Consider the following 17135-nt stretch of genomic DNA (forward strand, 5'->3'; position numbering starts at 1 on the left):
CCTTTCAGCCAGAATCAGTAAAGATGATAAGAAATTCTAAACAGTTGATAAAAACATAAATCTTTATTTTCATAAATAACAGAACATACTTTCCTCTGGGGATTTAAAAGAAAAACAACACAAGAGAACTAGTTTAAGGCAGGAGTATCTCATTTTCGTAACAAACTATATACTATTACGTCCCTTTTCTATCATAAATCTTATGTTCACTTTCAACAAATGTCTTGTATCTATAATAAAAATTCGGTGTAGAGATTTGTTGAATGTCCTCCAGCGAGGCGTTGTATGAGTCTTCGTTAGTGAAGTTCATTTCGTGTAATGGATCATGCATTACAAAGTTGTGTCCATCCACACAAGTGTTACACGTCCCGGGTAAAGATATTTCCTAGAAATGGCGTCTATCTAACACAGATACGTCTTCTATAGATATTTGTAAAACATTCTTCTGAGGGACAATACCTAAGACTTTCGTAATAAAGTTGATCAGTTGTAAGTGATCAAGCATTACAAAGGTGTGTCCATTGCCACAGGTGCTAGTGATCCCGGGCGGGTCAAGGTATTTCACCATCTTTGTTTCCTCAACACTTCTAGTTATATATGTTTCATCCTTGATGTGATCCTTACAATGAGTATTCATGGTTTGTAATTCTCTTCATCCTTATCATAGCATTAATCAGTTGAAGTGCAGAATACTTGTATGAAACTGACTACTGTATTCTGTTTGAGACATAATGCTATAAAAAGGTGTTACCGGACTCCACTTGTAAGTGGTTATGGTTCACATTCTGGCTTCATGACCTTTAGGTGATAGCCCTTAAATCCAACAACATATATACATCCTGTTATACAACTGATGTTACTGTCTGACGTATGTATGGTGCGGCTTGATGACCTTACCTGCTGATGGCTAATATCGACTGTTATCATGTTGCAAATTGTGTTATTTGTTTGCTTTTCCGTACGGTACACATTCTGGTTAACGAACTTTACTTGTTGATAGCTGTAAATTCAGAGATAATAAAACATACGTGTTACAGAGCCCGTATGATAAGGGCCCGAGCCAGGCAAGGACCTGACGAATCTGTAAACAAGAAATGACCTGTTAAACTAGATCAGAGAAGGGGCCGTCCACACTCTAAATGTAGGACGTAAACCTAGAAAATCTAACAACGACAACAAACAACAGGTAGGTGAAGACCTCACTAGTGTGACAACGACAGTAGATAACTGTTACGAGGAGACCTGCTGGTGACTCTAACAATAACATAACTGTACAGTAAACAGACTTCTAAGAACGGGCTGTCGTAAGACAAGGGCCCATGTCAGGCGGACACTTGCCCAATCTAACAACAACAATCTATCTAACTATTTGTTGTCATATATGAATCCTGACTCCATAACTGTTGATTAGTAGATTGCTTCACGTGGCAGAGATGATCCAGTCATTACACACGACGAAGGTACACTACTGAGCTCCGCCTCGTTCAACTCTGGGCTAACTAGCGAGCTACAAGGAACAGCCTTCCTGACCACCATTGCCTCACCTTGTAACTGCTCACTTGAAACGTTTCAGACAACTAACTGCCACTGTTGGTATCATCCTCAGCTGTGTTGACGACCCGTCCCCCACACCTCTTGTATACGTTAGGCTGGTGAACAGTATATGGTCTCCTCCCAACACAGGTCAGGAACATTCTTTTTTATTGCTTATTTTGTTTATTTCATTTTTGAAAGCGAATGAAAGTGAAAAGGAATACATATAATAACGGGAGCCTAGCTATGATTATTACGCCTAAGTCCAGCCCCATTAAGACTGTCTTAATAGATATACAAATACCAGCAGAAGACATGCAGAAGGAGTGGTCATGTTGTGTGTGCAGCAGCCAGACACACACGTGAAGCCACACATCACACCACCGTCCGTGTATGACTGCTGGAGAACATAACCCCAGGTTGTATATACCGGACGAAATGATTGCATATCAAATTGGAAATGACAATAACACACTCATCCAAAAATATAGAGTGTATGTTAGATTTGTATGTTTATTGCCTTATATTTCTGTTACGTCATAAACAGTTATTATTCAATTGTAGGATTAATGACAGTCACCTGTTACGTAACACTTAGACATGTGGCGTGAAAATGTAATCAAACATCCATAAAGGTTTTGTAAAAAATGTACAATTACATTCATCAGTAAGGCAAATATTGATGATGAATAAAATTGCTAGCTTGAGTTCTACAGCAATGCTTCATGTTGCTTTGTAGTAAACACAACATTCCTAAATTGTCTTGGCTCAGTCTTCGGCGTGATCTCATCTGCTGAGAACACCTGGCAACTGAGGCAGCAGCTGACACACCTTGGTATGGCAACTGAGGCAGCAGTGACACACCTGGGTATGGCAACTGAGGCAGCAGTTGACACACCTGGATATGGCAACTGAGGCAGCAGCTGACACACGTGGATATGGCAACTGAGGCAGCAGCTGACACACCTGGGTATGGCAACTGAGGCAGCAGTTGACACACCTGGGTATGGCAACTGAGGCAGCAGCTGGCACACCTGGATATGGCAACTGAGGCAGCAGCTGACACACCTGGGTATGGCAACTGAGGCAGCAGTTGACACACCTGGATATGGCAACTGAGGCAGCAGCTGGCACACCTGGATATGGCAGCTGAGGTTTGATAAAAGGAATATCAGTCAGTGATTTTCCCAAGTCTAGGTCGAGTTTTCACTTCCTTTAACGATGATTAATAAAGGTTTAATTGTGTTTTGTCTTGAGGCTGACGAGTGTTGGCAAGATTTGACCAGAATGCAGCAGAGATAACGCGTAGCTAGCGATCACTGCTGGAAAATCCAGAGTTATGAAGAACTAATGCGTGAGTTACGTCTTGTCATGTTATGTGAGAAGTGGAGAGAGAGAGAGAGAGAGAAAGAGAGAGAGAGAGAGAGAGAGAGAGAGAGAGAGAGAGAGAGAGAGAGAGAGAGAGAGAGAGAGAGAGAGAGAGAGAGAGAGAGGAAATCTGTGATTAATAAAAACGTATCAGGGGTCAGAAAAGACACAAAGGAAGGTGGAAAGGGAAAGAGAAGGAAAGAAGAAGATAAACAAATAAAAGAAGATCCGTCATAATGTGTTTCCCACAAAGTACTTGGCTTCAGTGTTAGATTTCAGATGAAGATGCTGGAAGAATAGTTTTGTGTATTTTCCTTAAATTCTCTGTGACGTCCAGGAATCATCCACTCTCACATATGTGAGGCAGTTCTTATAACAGCAGAGCAACAGTCACATCTGAACAATCGGCCATGTGGTGGAGACATGGATTTTTCATGACCTACGCAAAATGAAATAATCAGAATTGATTGTAAATATTTGTGCGAAGATTGAAATTAATAATGAATTATACTGAGTACCTGGCGTGAAGGAAAGATATTGCTTCCTACGTACCACAATGGTCCAGCAGAGGTTTGGTTAACTCTGACATAATTTTGCTAGATATATAATTCATTCCCAACAGCCAACCCAGTTAACTAAGACATATTAGTTTTATTTGTTCATAGAAATATTAGAAAACACTGGTTGTTACAGTACCTTCATCATGTTGTCATGAAATCCCTACTTGTCCTTACCATCAACACAAGAAATCTACTTTTCATTACTTCTGTTTTATCTCTGATTCTCTTTAGTCTTTATATATAGCAAGATATCTTGAGACACATCTATGGCCAGATATTGATCTTTTTTTCTGTTTGTTACTTGTCATATGGAAATTCATGGTAATAAAGGTTCATTGTTGTCAGGCTAAAATCTAAGGTCTGGTCTGTATCAATCAACAAACCTGCTTTTCTAAACCTGTATCACATGAGCCCTCATTGTGTGGCCTTCGAGGGAATGTAAGTCTGGTTATCCTACATATGGGAGGCTTCTAATGCCTGGTATTGTTGTGTCATTCTTCTCTTTATGCACAAACTTCGTCCATTGTGTTGCCACAAGGATTCACCAGGTTGTCGATGGCCGTGGATGGGGGATAGAGGTCACATTAAATGTAATTAAGGTTGATCTGTCATGTTACTGCAATAAACTAATGTTCCTGTTCGTCCTGTATGGTTATTCTAATCATACACCATACGTCTCTGTCTCTATTTATATACAATACCTGAAGACAGCGTCACGGATCCTTTAATACTTATCTACAAGGGATTCAAACTCACTCTCCAGTATTTAGTCTCGATTCCCAGAAACCTTTGAAAGGTAAACACCTACTCTGCTACCCGCCTGGTTCTGTGTTGTTGTGCAAGACAAACGTAAAGTCTATCATTACCTTTAGCTATACCGCAGTCATGTTGGCAACACTGCTAACATAACCGGCCGACTCCACTTCCCCCAGGCTGGCTAGGTGACAGGGACACGTCATTGGTTGATGCTATTGTTGCCGACAATATATTACGTTAGTATTCAAATTGATATTGTTTCAGCTTTTTAGCTGTGCGTACACAGTATTATTGCTTTGGGCTTAACATCTATGTCATGATGATTATCTAATATAACAAGTAGAATACAATATCATAAAAATAAATATCCACTGTGAAAAAAAAAATTATCACTTAATATAGGATCCTCGAGGTTGCAGCTCCAAGCCCGCACCTGACCTTGCTGACACGCCAGACAACCCACTTACGGTCAACCTCAACCTTCAAATTGTCGACAGTGACCCTCTCCCCTCCCTTCTCCCCTCTCCTGACCCCTCACCAGATATATCCCAACCCAAGACTAGAAACATGATACACGTGAAACACTCAAACGATTAGTCAACGGCCTTCATCAACAACAGACACAGAAGGCCAATAAACTTCCATAAGTCGTAAAATGCTAAAATTCTAACAGTTTAACGTGCGCAGCTATCACAATGGCCGTCATCTGATTGCCACTCTCCTCGAAGAGAAAAAACCCGATGTTGTGATACTTAATATCACATGTATCACCAACGGATACAAAATTAGACATTACGGGTATACATCACGACAGTCTCCAGACAGTAGACACGAGGGAGTCGCCATTCTCATACGCAACACCATCGAACACGAATACCTCGCCATCTCATGGCAATACGAACACTTTCTAGCAGTTAAGATAAACACAATACATGGCTTCATTATCTTCTGCACTACATACTCTCGACCCAACACTACCATTCCACTCCATGATCTCTACACAGTATTCAATTACACACATATCCCAGTCTACCTTCTAGCTGACCTCAACGCCCAACACAGAACCTTCCACCACAACAGAAACAATTCTTATGGTGATGACTTATTCGCTTTATACTCTTACAAACGTCTTAACTTCCTAGGACCTTATTTCCACACTGTCTTCACTCGCCAAGAAGGAAAAGGCAGACCTGACCTTGCCTTCTCCAACAGAGCCAGTAATTATCTCCATAATTTCTTGTCTCCAGGACCACTGTGTGGTTCCGACCACATCTCTATCTTTCTTCATCTCTCGTCTAACCCTATCCTCGTCCCATCACCCTCACACTACCACTACAAAAGAGCAGACTGGGAGAGCTTCAAAGAGACTATCTCCAACTGCACTTACACCACAAACTACGAAAATCACCCAATAACATTAATAGACAGAGAAATAGAACATATAAACGAAACAATCACACAGGCAGCTGACATTTCTATCCCCAGATCTTCATTTACTTCAAGATACTCCTTCCCTTCTTCCAAAACAACAAGACTCATCTTGTGCTACCGTCGACGCTTTGAGCAAACCAGATATCGTTTGGGCCTAGTACAGTGGGACCTGAAATCCCTACGAAACCACACACTCAACAGCCTTATAGAAGACTAAAATAAACACTGAAAATCTCTTATCACCACAACAGAACAACACCGAATCAAATCTCAAAAGGTTTGGATCAGAATCCGAAAGCTCAAAAGAATACCAAAACAGACTTTAATGGGCTAAATGACGACAATACTCTACACCGTAACCCACAAAACATTGAAAACATTTTTCAAAAACACTGGGAAGGTATCTTTCACCCTCACCCCCCTCACCCTCTGGCGTACGAAAACACTCAAATTGTCACACAACACATACAAAAGAGACCCAGTCACTTCTACCCAGAACAGATCATACACCTCCAATCGCTTTCACACGACCACCTTCTCACAACTCCCATAAGATCGAACGAGGTCAAATTCCTCCTCCTCAAATCACCCAAAGTATCCCCAGGTAACTCAAGCATTGGTTACCAGCTACTTACCCATCCCGCTGACAACACTATTAGAGCCATCACCCTCCTCTTCAACGCGGCACTAGCCTCTGGCTATTTTCCCGCGGTCTTCAAAACAGCAACAACCACAATGATACCTAAACCCAACAAATCCAACAGAGACCCAATGAACTACAGACCCATTAGCCTACTTGAATCCATTGGGAAGACATTTTATAGAATCATAAACAACAGACTTAGACAACACCTAACAAACAACCTACGCTCACACAAGCTGTTTGACTTTCATCAAGATAGCTCCACACAAGATGAACTCAACATCGTTATGAACTACATAAGAAACAACACGCGGACATACAAAATGTCCGCACTCATCACAAAAGATGTTGAAAAAGCCTTTGACACCGTGTGGCACGATGGATTGAGGTATAAACCAAGCTCCCAATTCCAACTCCCACGACCCATCATCAAGCTTCTCTCTAACTATCTTAGCAACAGAAAAACCCGGATCAAATACAGAAACACTAATACAAACTACTTCCTCAATGCCGGTATACCTCAAGGCTCCGTGCTGGCCCCCACTCTTTACACACTCTACACAAATGATCTTCCCAGTCCTATACACCTGGACTCCATCACTCTCCAATATGCAGATGATGTCACACAGCTAATCAGAGCCAGAACCCTCACACACCTAATCAGCAAAACACAACAGGAAATTGACCACGTTTCTCTTTGGGAGTTGAAATGGAGGATTAAATCAAATCCTGCCAAATCCAACATATCATACTTTACCGTACGTCAGAGATACAACATAAATAATGTTTACCTGCACTCCCGTATACACCGTCATTACCGATTCCCATCTCAAACACCAACACTGCGCTGGGCCTAAATCATGATGTACACCTGAGAATGAGCCGTCATAATCAGTCTAAAACGGCGGAATTCAAAACCAAATTGCACCTCTACAAAGCATTACTACGACCTCTTGTCACATAGGCCCCATCAGCTCCTGAACTCGGAGCCTAATTTAACATCTGTGCACTCCAAATCATTCAAATCAAAGCTCTACGTTGAGTTTTTAACATCAAATAGCACGAGTTCATCAGAAACACAAAACTTCACGATAGAGCACGAATCCCTCCACTAAACATCTACTGGAGGAAATTGTTTGAAAGACAAGTGGAGCGATTTCAAATACATCATACTCACTGGATTGATTACTTCAACAATCTCCTGGGAATAGACCACCCAGGTAACATGTTTAATATACAACCTGGACAACATCCAGTGACCATATATTAAAAACTAAAAACCACTATAGATCTTGCTGCTAAGTCTGTGCGGGGAACGCCTTGGTAAAATCAGTGTCCATCGGCCAGAGATACGATCCATCTCCTCCTATATTCAAAGAAAAAAAAAAAACTTGCCCTCCACTCATCATCTTTGACCTGCTCATCCTGTTATTCCTGTGCAAGCTGGGTTAAGACTTGGCTCTTTTCCTCCCTCTAAAATTCACTTACTCTAACAATTTCTTGCTCTTTCCCCCCCACTCTTTTTCCGCTCTTCCTTGGAAGGGACCTTTCTATCATCGTATTCCCTTCTTTTCTTGCCATTCGAGAAGGTTCTTGCTGCTCCTGTTTCGGCCACGTGGTTGATGGAGGATTAACCACCAGATCCCACGAAGAGAGAAGAAAGAAGAGAGAAGACAGAAGAGGAAAGAAAGAAGACAGAAGAGAGAAGGCCGAAGAAAGAAGTGGATTGTAACGTTGCCTCCCGCGTTGGTCCTTCCCGCGGGAGACCGTTACGGTGACGACGCCGGCAGGCTGTTCCCTCACCACCCTCGCTGCTCCCCACACCCCCGCGTTGCCTCCACTCCATCTTCACATGTCTTTTTATTTTTTTATTTTCATCATCCATCATCCATCTCTCGACCGTTTGGCTTGAGCAATCTCTACCCCAGCTTCCCCACCCCATTCTGGAAAACTCATTTTCCTGAGGAGTGGAGGCTGGAGTGGACCTGTTCTCACCTGACGGGGTGGAGACCCTCACACTATCTCTTACCTCTCCCCTACCTTGGACCGTCGAGCGTCCCTCACTCACGTTTTCTCGCACTAGGACACTGATGCCACCAACATGCCGCCCGACATACGTCTAAAATCCCTCAAAACTGATTGTCCCCCTCCTTCCACGTTCGAACTCCTGTCCATCGTCTTTAAGACCACTGAGATCCGTCCTACTAGGGTCATTCAATTCCCCTCGAACAAATACCAGTTTAAGATCTGCTTGGGCAAAGATAGTGATTTAGATAGAATCCTATCTAAGCCTCTCCTTGATGAACTAGCTAAAAAAAACTACCAAATCGTTCAGGACCGCTGCCCCTTCAAGCTAGATGTACTATTATTGCCTACAATGTTGATGAATCTATCTTGTCCCTCAGCCCTTCGGAGATTGTTGAAGCCATCAATGGCGAAAACAATGACGTTAATGTCATCAACGTCTATAAACCGAATAACTCCAGATCAATAAAGATACAATGTTCAAACCCGACCGAGGCCGATCGCCTGCTCTCCCGGGGAGTCCTGTTCCCCATGATCTCTGTGCCTGCAAAATCCCTGAAGAAAGATGAATATCTCGACGTACAACAATGTTTCAAATGTCTAAAATACGGACATGAGACTAAGAACTGTAAAGAACCCCACCAAACCTGTAGTCAATGAGCGGAAACTGGTCAATGTTTTCGCAAGTGCAAAGGCTCAGGCAGCGAAGTGTGTCAACTGTAAAGGTAGACATGTTGCTGTATCTGGACTATGCCCACGTAAGAAGGAGCAACTCCGCGCAGTGCGTCAGGCACGTTGATTAGTTTTGCAAACAATTCGCCTTCTTGTCCACATAATAAGTCTATGATACACTAGTTGTCTGTCTTGGACAATCGCATGTTTGCCAAATGGCGTCCTAGCTACGTTTATTCGTTTCTGTCAACTAACTGTTTTGTATATATATATATATATATATATATATATATACGCTGGTGGCTGGTGGCTGATTCATGTGAGAAACTGCAGAAGCTGGTGACTGAGTTTGGAAAAGTGTGTGGAAGAAGAAAGTTAAAAGTAAATGTGAATAAGAGCAAGGTTATTAGGTACAGTAGGGTTGAGGGTCAAGTCAATTGGGAGGTGAGTTTGAATGGAGAAAAACTGGACTAAGTGAAGTGTTTTAGATATCTGGGAGTGGATCTGGCAGCGGATGGAACCATGGAAGCGGAAGTGGATCATAGGGTGGGGGAGGGGGCGAAAATCCTGGGGGCCTTGAAGAATGTGTGGAAGTCGAGAACATTATCTCGGAAAGCAAAAATGGGTATGTTTGAAGGAATAGTGGTTCCAACAATGTTGTATGGTTGCGAGGCGTGGGCTATGGATAGAGTTGTGCGCAGGAGGATGGATGTGCTGGAAATGAGATGTTTGAGGACAATGTGTGGTGTGAGGTGGTTTGATCGAGTGAGTAACGTAAGGTTAAGAGAGATGTGTGGAAATAAAAAGAGCGTGGTTGAGAGAGCAGAAGAGGGTGTTTTGAAGTGGTTTGGGCACATGGAGAGGATGAGTGAGGAAAGATTGACCAAGAGCATATATGTGTCGGAGGTGGAGGGAACAAGGAGAAGAGGGAGACCAAATTGGAGGTGGAAAGATGGAGTGAAAAAGATTTTGTGTGATCGGGGCCTGAGCATGCAGGAGGGTGAAAGGAGGGCAAGGAATAGAGTGAATTGGAGCGATGTGGTATACCGGGGTTGACGTGCTGTCAGTGGATTGAAGCAGGGCATGTGAAGCGTCTGGGGTAAACCATGGAAAGCTGTGTAGGTATGTATATTTGCGTGTGTGGACGTATGTATATACATGTGTATGGGGGGGGTTGGGCCATTTCTTTCGTCTGTTTCCTTGCGCTACCTCGCAAACGCGGGAGACAGCGACAAAGTATAATAAAATAAATAAAAAAAAAAACATATATATATATATATATATATATATATATATATATATATATATATATATATATATATATATATATATATATATATATATATATATATTTATATATATATATATATATATATGTATATATATTTTTTTTTGTCACTGTCTCCCGCGCTTGCGAGGTAGCGCAAGGAAACAGACGAAAGAAATGGCCCAACCCACCCCCATACACATGCCTTGATTCAATCCACTGACAGCACGTCAACCCCGGTATACCACATCGCTCCAATTCACTCTATTCTTTGCCCTCCTTTCACCCTCCTGCATGTTCAGGCCCCGATCACACAAAATCTTTTACACTCCATCTTTCCACCTCCAATTTGGTCTCCCTCTTCTCCTCGTTCCCTCCACCTCCGACACATATATCCTCTTGGTCAATCTTTCCTCACTCATTCTCTCCATGTGACCAAACCATTTCAAAACACCCTCTTCTGCTCTCTCAACCACGCTCTTTTTATTTCCACACATCTCTCTTACCCTTACGTTACTTACTCGATCAAACCACCTCACACCACATATTGTCCTCAAACATCTCATTTCCAGCACATCCATCCTCCTGCGCACAACTCTATCCATACTCCACGCCTCGCAACCATACAACATTGTTGGAACCACTGTTCCTTCAAACATACCCATTTTTGCTTTCCGAGATAATGTTCTCGACTTCCACACCTTCAAGGCTCCCAGAATTTTCGCCCCCTCCCCCACCCTATGATCCACTTCCGCTTCCATGGTTCCATCCGCTGCCAGATCCACTCCCAAATATCTAAAACACTTCACTTCCTCCAGTTTTTCTCCATTCAAACTCACCTCCCAATTGAATTGACCCTCAACCCTACTGTACCTAATAACCTTGATCTTATTCACATTTACTCTTAACTCTCTTCTTTCACACACTTTACCATATATTTATATATATATATATATATATATATATATATATATATATATATATATATATATATATATATATATATATATATATATATATATATATATATATATATATATATTTATATATATATATATATATATATATATATATATATATATATATATATATATATATATATATATATATATATATTTTATATTTTTTTATTATACTTTGTCGCTGTCTCCCGCGTTTGCGAGGTAGCGCAAGGAAACAGACGAAAGAAATGGCCCAACCCCCCCCCCCCATACACATGTATATACATACGTCCACACACGCAAATATACATACCTACACAGCTTTCCATGGTTTACCCCAGACGCTTCACATGCCTTGATTCAATCCACTGACAGCACGTCAACCCCGGTATACCACATCGCTCCAATTCACTCTATTCCTTGCCCTCCTTTCACCCTCCTGCATGTTCAGGCCCCGATCACACAAAATCTTTTTCACTCCATCTTTCCACCTCCAATTTGGTCTCCCTCTTCTCCTCGTTCCCTCCACCTCCGACACATATATCCTCTTGGTCAATCTTTCCTCACTCATTCTCTCCATGTGCCCAAACCACTTCAAAACACCCTCTTCTGCTCTCTCAACCACGCTCTTTTTATTTCCACACATCTCTCTTACCCTTACGTTACTCACTCGATCAAACCACCTCACACCACACATTGTCCTCAAACATCTCATTTCCAGCACATCCATCCTCCTGCGCACAACTCTATCCATAGCCCACGCCTCGCAACCATACAACATTGTTGGAACCACTATTCCTTCAAACATACCCATTTTTGCTTTCCGAGATAATGTTCTCGACTTCCACACATTCTTCAAGGCCCCCAGGATTTTCGCCCCCTCCCCCACCCTATGATCCACTTCCGCTTCCATGGTTCCATCCGCTGCCAGATCCACTCCCAGATATCTAAAACACTTCACTTCCTCCAGTTTTTCTCCATTCAAACTCACCTCCCAATTGACTTGACCCTCAACCCTACTGTACCTAATAACCTTGCTCTTATTCACATTTACTCTTAACTTTCTTCTTCCACACACTTTACCAAACTCAGTCACCAGCTTCTGCAGTTTCTCACATGAATCAGCCACCAGCGCTGTATCATCAGCGAACAACAACTGACTCACTTCCCAAGCTCTCTCATCCCCAACAGACTTCATACTTGCCCCTCTTTCCAAAACTCTTGCATTTACCTCCCTAACAACCCCATCCATAAACAAATTAAACAACCATGGAGACATCACACACCCCTGCCGCAAACCTACATTCACTGAGAACCAATCACTTTCCTCTCTTCCTACACGTACACATGCCTTACATCCTCGATAAAAACTTTTCACTGCTTCTAACAACTTGCCTCCCACACCATATATTCTTAATACCTTCCACAGAGCATCTCTATCAACTCTATCACATGCCTTCTCCAGATCCATAAATGCTACATACAAGTCCATTTGCTTTTCTAAGTATTTCTCACATACATTGTTCAAAGCAAACACCTGATCCACACATCCTCTACCACTTCTGAAACCACACTGCTCTTCCCCAATCTGATGCTCTGTACATGCCTTCACCCTCTCAATCAATACCCTCCCATATAATTTGCCAGGAATACTCAACAAACTTATACCTCTGTAATTTGAGCACTCACTCTTATCCCCTTTGCCTTTGTACAATGGCACTATGCACGCATTCCGCCAATCCTCAGGCACCTCACCATGAGTCATACATACATTAAATAACCTTACCAACCAGTCAACAATACAGTCACCCCCTTTTTTAATAAATTCCACTGCAATACCATCCAAATCTGCTGCCTTGCCGGCTTTCATCTTCCGCAAAGCTTTCACAACCTCTTCTCTGTTTACCAAATCATTTTCCCTAACCCTCTCACTTTGCACACCACCTCGACCAAAACACCCTATATCTGCCACTCTATCATCAAACACATTCAACAAACCTTCAAAATACTCACTCCATCTCCTTCTCACATCACCACTACTTGTTATCACCTCCCCATTTGCGCCCTTCACTGAAGTTCCCATTTGCTCCCTTGTCTTACGCACTTTATTTACCTCCTTCCAGAACATCTTTTTATTCTCCCTAAAATTTAATGATACTCTCTCACCCCAACTCTCATTTGCCCTTTTTTCACCTCTTGCACCTTTCTCTTGACCTCCTGTCTCTTTCTTTTATACATCTCCCACTCAATTGCATTTTTTCCCTGCAAAAATCGTCCAAATGCCTCTCTCTTCTCTTTCACTAATACTCTTACTTCTTCATCCCACCACTCACTACCCTTTCTAATCAACCCACCTCCCACTCTTCTCATGCCACAAGCATCTTTTGCGCAATCCATCACTGATTCCCTAAATACATCCCATTCTTCCCCCACTCCCCTTACTTCCATTGTTCTCACCTTTTTCCATTCTGTACTCAGTCTCTCCTAGTACTTCCTCACACAGGTCTCCTTCCCAAGCTCACTTACTCTCACCACCCTCTTCACCCCAACATTCACTCTTCTTTTCTGAAAACCCATACAAATCTTCACCTTAGTCTCCACAAGATAATGATCAGACATCCCTCCAGTTGCACCTCTCAGCACATTAACATCCAAAAGTCTCTCTTTCGCACGCCTGTCAATTAACACGAAATCCAATAACGCTCTCTGGCCATCTCTCCTACTTACATAAGTATACTTATGTATATCTCGCTTTTTAAACCAGGTATTCCCAATCATCAGTCCTTTTTCAGCACATAAATCTACAAGCTCTTCACCATTTCCATTTACAACACTGAACACCCCATGTATACCAATTATTCCCTCAACTGCCACATTACTCACCTTTGCATTCAAATCGCCCATCACTATAACCCGGTCTCGTGCATCAAAACCACCTGCTCCCAAAACACTTGCCTCTCATGATCTTTCTTCTCATGCCCAGGTGCATATGCACCAATAATCACCCACCTCTCTCCATCAATTTTCAGTTTTACCCATATTAATCGAGAATTTACTTTCTTACACTCTATCACATACTCCCACAACTCCTGTTTCAGGAGTATTGCTACTCCTTCCCTTGCTCTTGTTCTCTCACTAACCCCTGACTTTACTCTCCTGACATTCCCAAACCACTCTTCCCCTTTACCCTTGAGCTTCGTTTCACTCAGAGCCAAAACATCCAGGTTCCTTTCCTCAAACATACTACCTATCTCTCCTTTTTTCATATCTTGGTTACATCCACACACATTTAGGCACCCCACTCTATATATATATATATATATAGCCAACCTGTGTTTACAAGATACTCAGGTTGTTTGAGTTGGCGAATGACAGGGGCTCTTGACGTAAACAATTACTGAGGGATTTCAAATGTAAAGTCATGACAGTTTACAGTTTCACATATTACCACATTCTTTCCCACCTGTAACAAAGTTCACAAGGAATAATCTTAGAGATGTTTAGGGGCATGTCATGCTCTCTCAGATCTATAAACTTGCACTGGTGAAGACATTTGATCAGACATAGTAGGATGTTTCTGAGTGGTGCTTTCTTGACATGGAGGCTCCAGGTTGTCACCAATATCTGATATTTCTTGATTGTTCAGTGGCTGAGACTCAGAGGGATTAGTATACACACTGTCACTTCTGTCACCAGTCAAAGATGCATGATGCCTTAATGAAATGGTAGTTACTCTACCATCTGGAAGCTTGACATAGGCATACTCAAGATTGGCTTCCAATATTTCAACCTCACCCACCAGGGATTGTTCTTGCTATCCCACGTTTGCTGTCTTTAAGGGGGCCGGGCCTTTATGAATGAGCCTTGTAGGTAATATTCAGCCTGATGTGGACCTCCTAGAATGCTGAAAGAAATGCTAGTGCGGTGTACAGTTAGTAGAAGTGAACAACAATGATCAGATAGAATGGAGTGCATCTGGGAGAACTGTTTCCCACTGAGATACATCAAGGTTCTCTGTTCTGAGAGCCAGCATTATGATCTTCCATATAATTCCAATATACCTTTTGACCTGTCATTACCCCTAGGGTTGTAGGGAGTAGTACGACTGGTAGCTACCCATTTCTATTATGCAAAATCCTTTAGCTCTCCTGACATGAAGGCACACCTTTGTCAGAGTGGATATTTGCTGGCATAACAAACATGGCAAAAATCTGTATCAAACATCTGATAACAGTTCTGGTAGTCATGTTAGGGCTAGGGAAGACAATTGGAAACCATGAGAATTCATCAAGGACAGTGTTTCTTGATTGTGATGGAAGTGGGCCTTTAAATTCCAAGTTCAGCCTTTTGTACAGCTGGGTTGCCTTAATCAGTAGGCCAGAGTCCGATTTGTAGAACTGAAGTTTGAGTTCAGAGCATATTTGACGAGGCAGTGATTCTTTTATCATCATCGATAGAATAGGGCAGATTTCAACCACGGACAAAGGCACCATTCAAAACACTCCGGGGTGGCAAAGGTTTTCATGTAGTTCCCTGAGTTTATCTGTAGTAGTAGCACCACAGACATGTGAGAGTGCATCAGCAGGAGTATCTTCTTTACCTGGGCAGCACACAATATGGTTTTTGATTTTGCTAGCAGATTTAGGGTCGAACATGAACTCCACACCGAGCTGATCTGTAATAAGCTTAAAGTGATGTCCAACAAGATAGTGTTTCCACTTTCTAAGGGCTTTTACTGAGGCATATGCTTCTTTCTCTTCAGGGGAATGTTTCTGTTCACTATTAGAAAGAGTATGAGAGAAGAATGCTACTGGACGATCATTCTGAGATAGTGTGGCAGTTATAGCATGGCCTGAAGCATCGGTTTCCATAGTGAAAGGAGACGTAGGGTCAATAGCTTTTACCACAGAATCCGCAATATCTTTAAGTTCTCAAAAGTTAGTTCTGCATCAGTAGACACAGTAAATCCATCAGCATGCAAGAGAGGATGGATCTTTTCAGAAAAATTAAGTATCTAACGGGAGTAATGTGCAAGCATCCCCATTGATCTCTGTAAGGAAGCAGTATCCTTAGGGAGTGAAAGATTTAACATTGAATGAAGGCGCTCTGGGTATGGTCTGATCACTCCCTCTTTTACAAGTACCCTAGAAAAATTATGGCTTATAAAATCACATGTTATCCCTGGGGATAGGGGAGAAACAATACTTCCCACGTATTCCCTGCGTGTCATAGAAGGCAACTAAAAGGGGAGGGAGCGGGAGGCTAGAAAATCGTCCCCTCTCGTTTTTTTTTTTAATTTTCCAAAAGAAGGAACAGAGAAGGGGATTAGGTGAGGATATTCCCCCAAAGGCCCAGTCATCTGTTCTTAACGCTACCTCGCTAACGCGGGAAATGGCAAATAGTTTGAAAAAAAATATATACATATATTTACAGAGTTATAAGTTTGTTGAGTATTTCTGGTAAATTATATGGGAGGGTATTGATTGAGAGGGTGAAGGCATGTACAAAGCATCAGATTGGGGAAGAGCAGTGTGGTTTCAGAAGTGGTAGAGGATGTGTGGATCAGGTGTTTGCTTTGAAGAATGTATGTGAGAAATACTTAGAAAAGCAAATGGATTTTTATGTAGCATTTATGGATCTCCAGAAGGCATATGATAGACTTGATAGAAATGCTCTGTGGAAGGTATTAAGAATATAGGGTGTGGGAGGCAAGTTGTTAGAAGCAGTGAAAAGTTTTTATCGAGGATGCAAGGTATGTGTACGTGTAGGAAGAGAGGAAAGTGATTGGTTCTCATTGAATGTAGGTTTGCGGCAGGGGTGTGTGATGTCTCCATGGTTGTTTAATTTGTTTATGGATGAGGTTGTTAGGGAGGTGAATGCAAGAGTTTTGGAAAGAGGGGCAAGTATGAAGTCTGTTGTGGATGAAAGAGCTTGGGAAG

The sequence above is a fragment of the Panulirus ornatus genome, chromosome 70 (assembly GCF_036320965.1).
Source record: "Panulirus ornatus isolate Po-2019 chromosome 70, ASM3632096v1, whole genome shotgun sequence".
Classification (NCBI taxonomy): domain Eukaryota; kingdom Metazoa; phylum Arthropoda; class Malacostraca; order Decapoda; family Palinuridae; genus Panulirus; species Panulirus ornatus.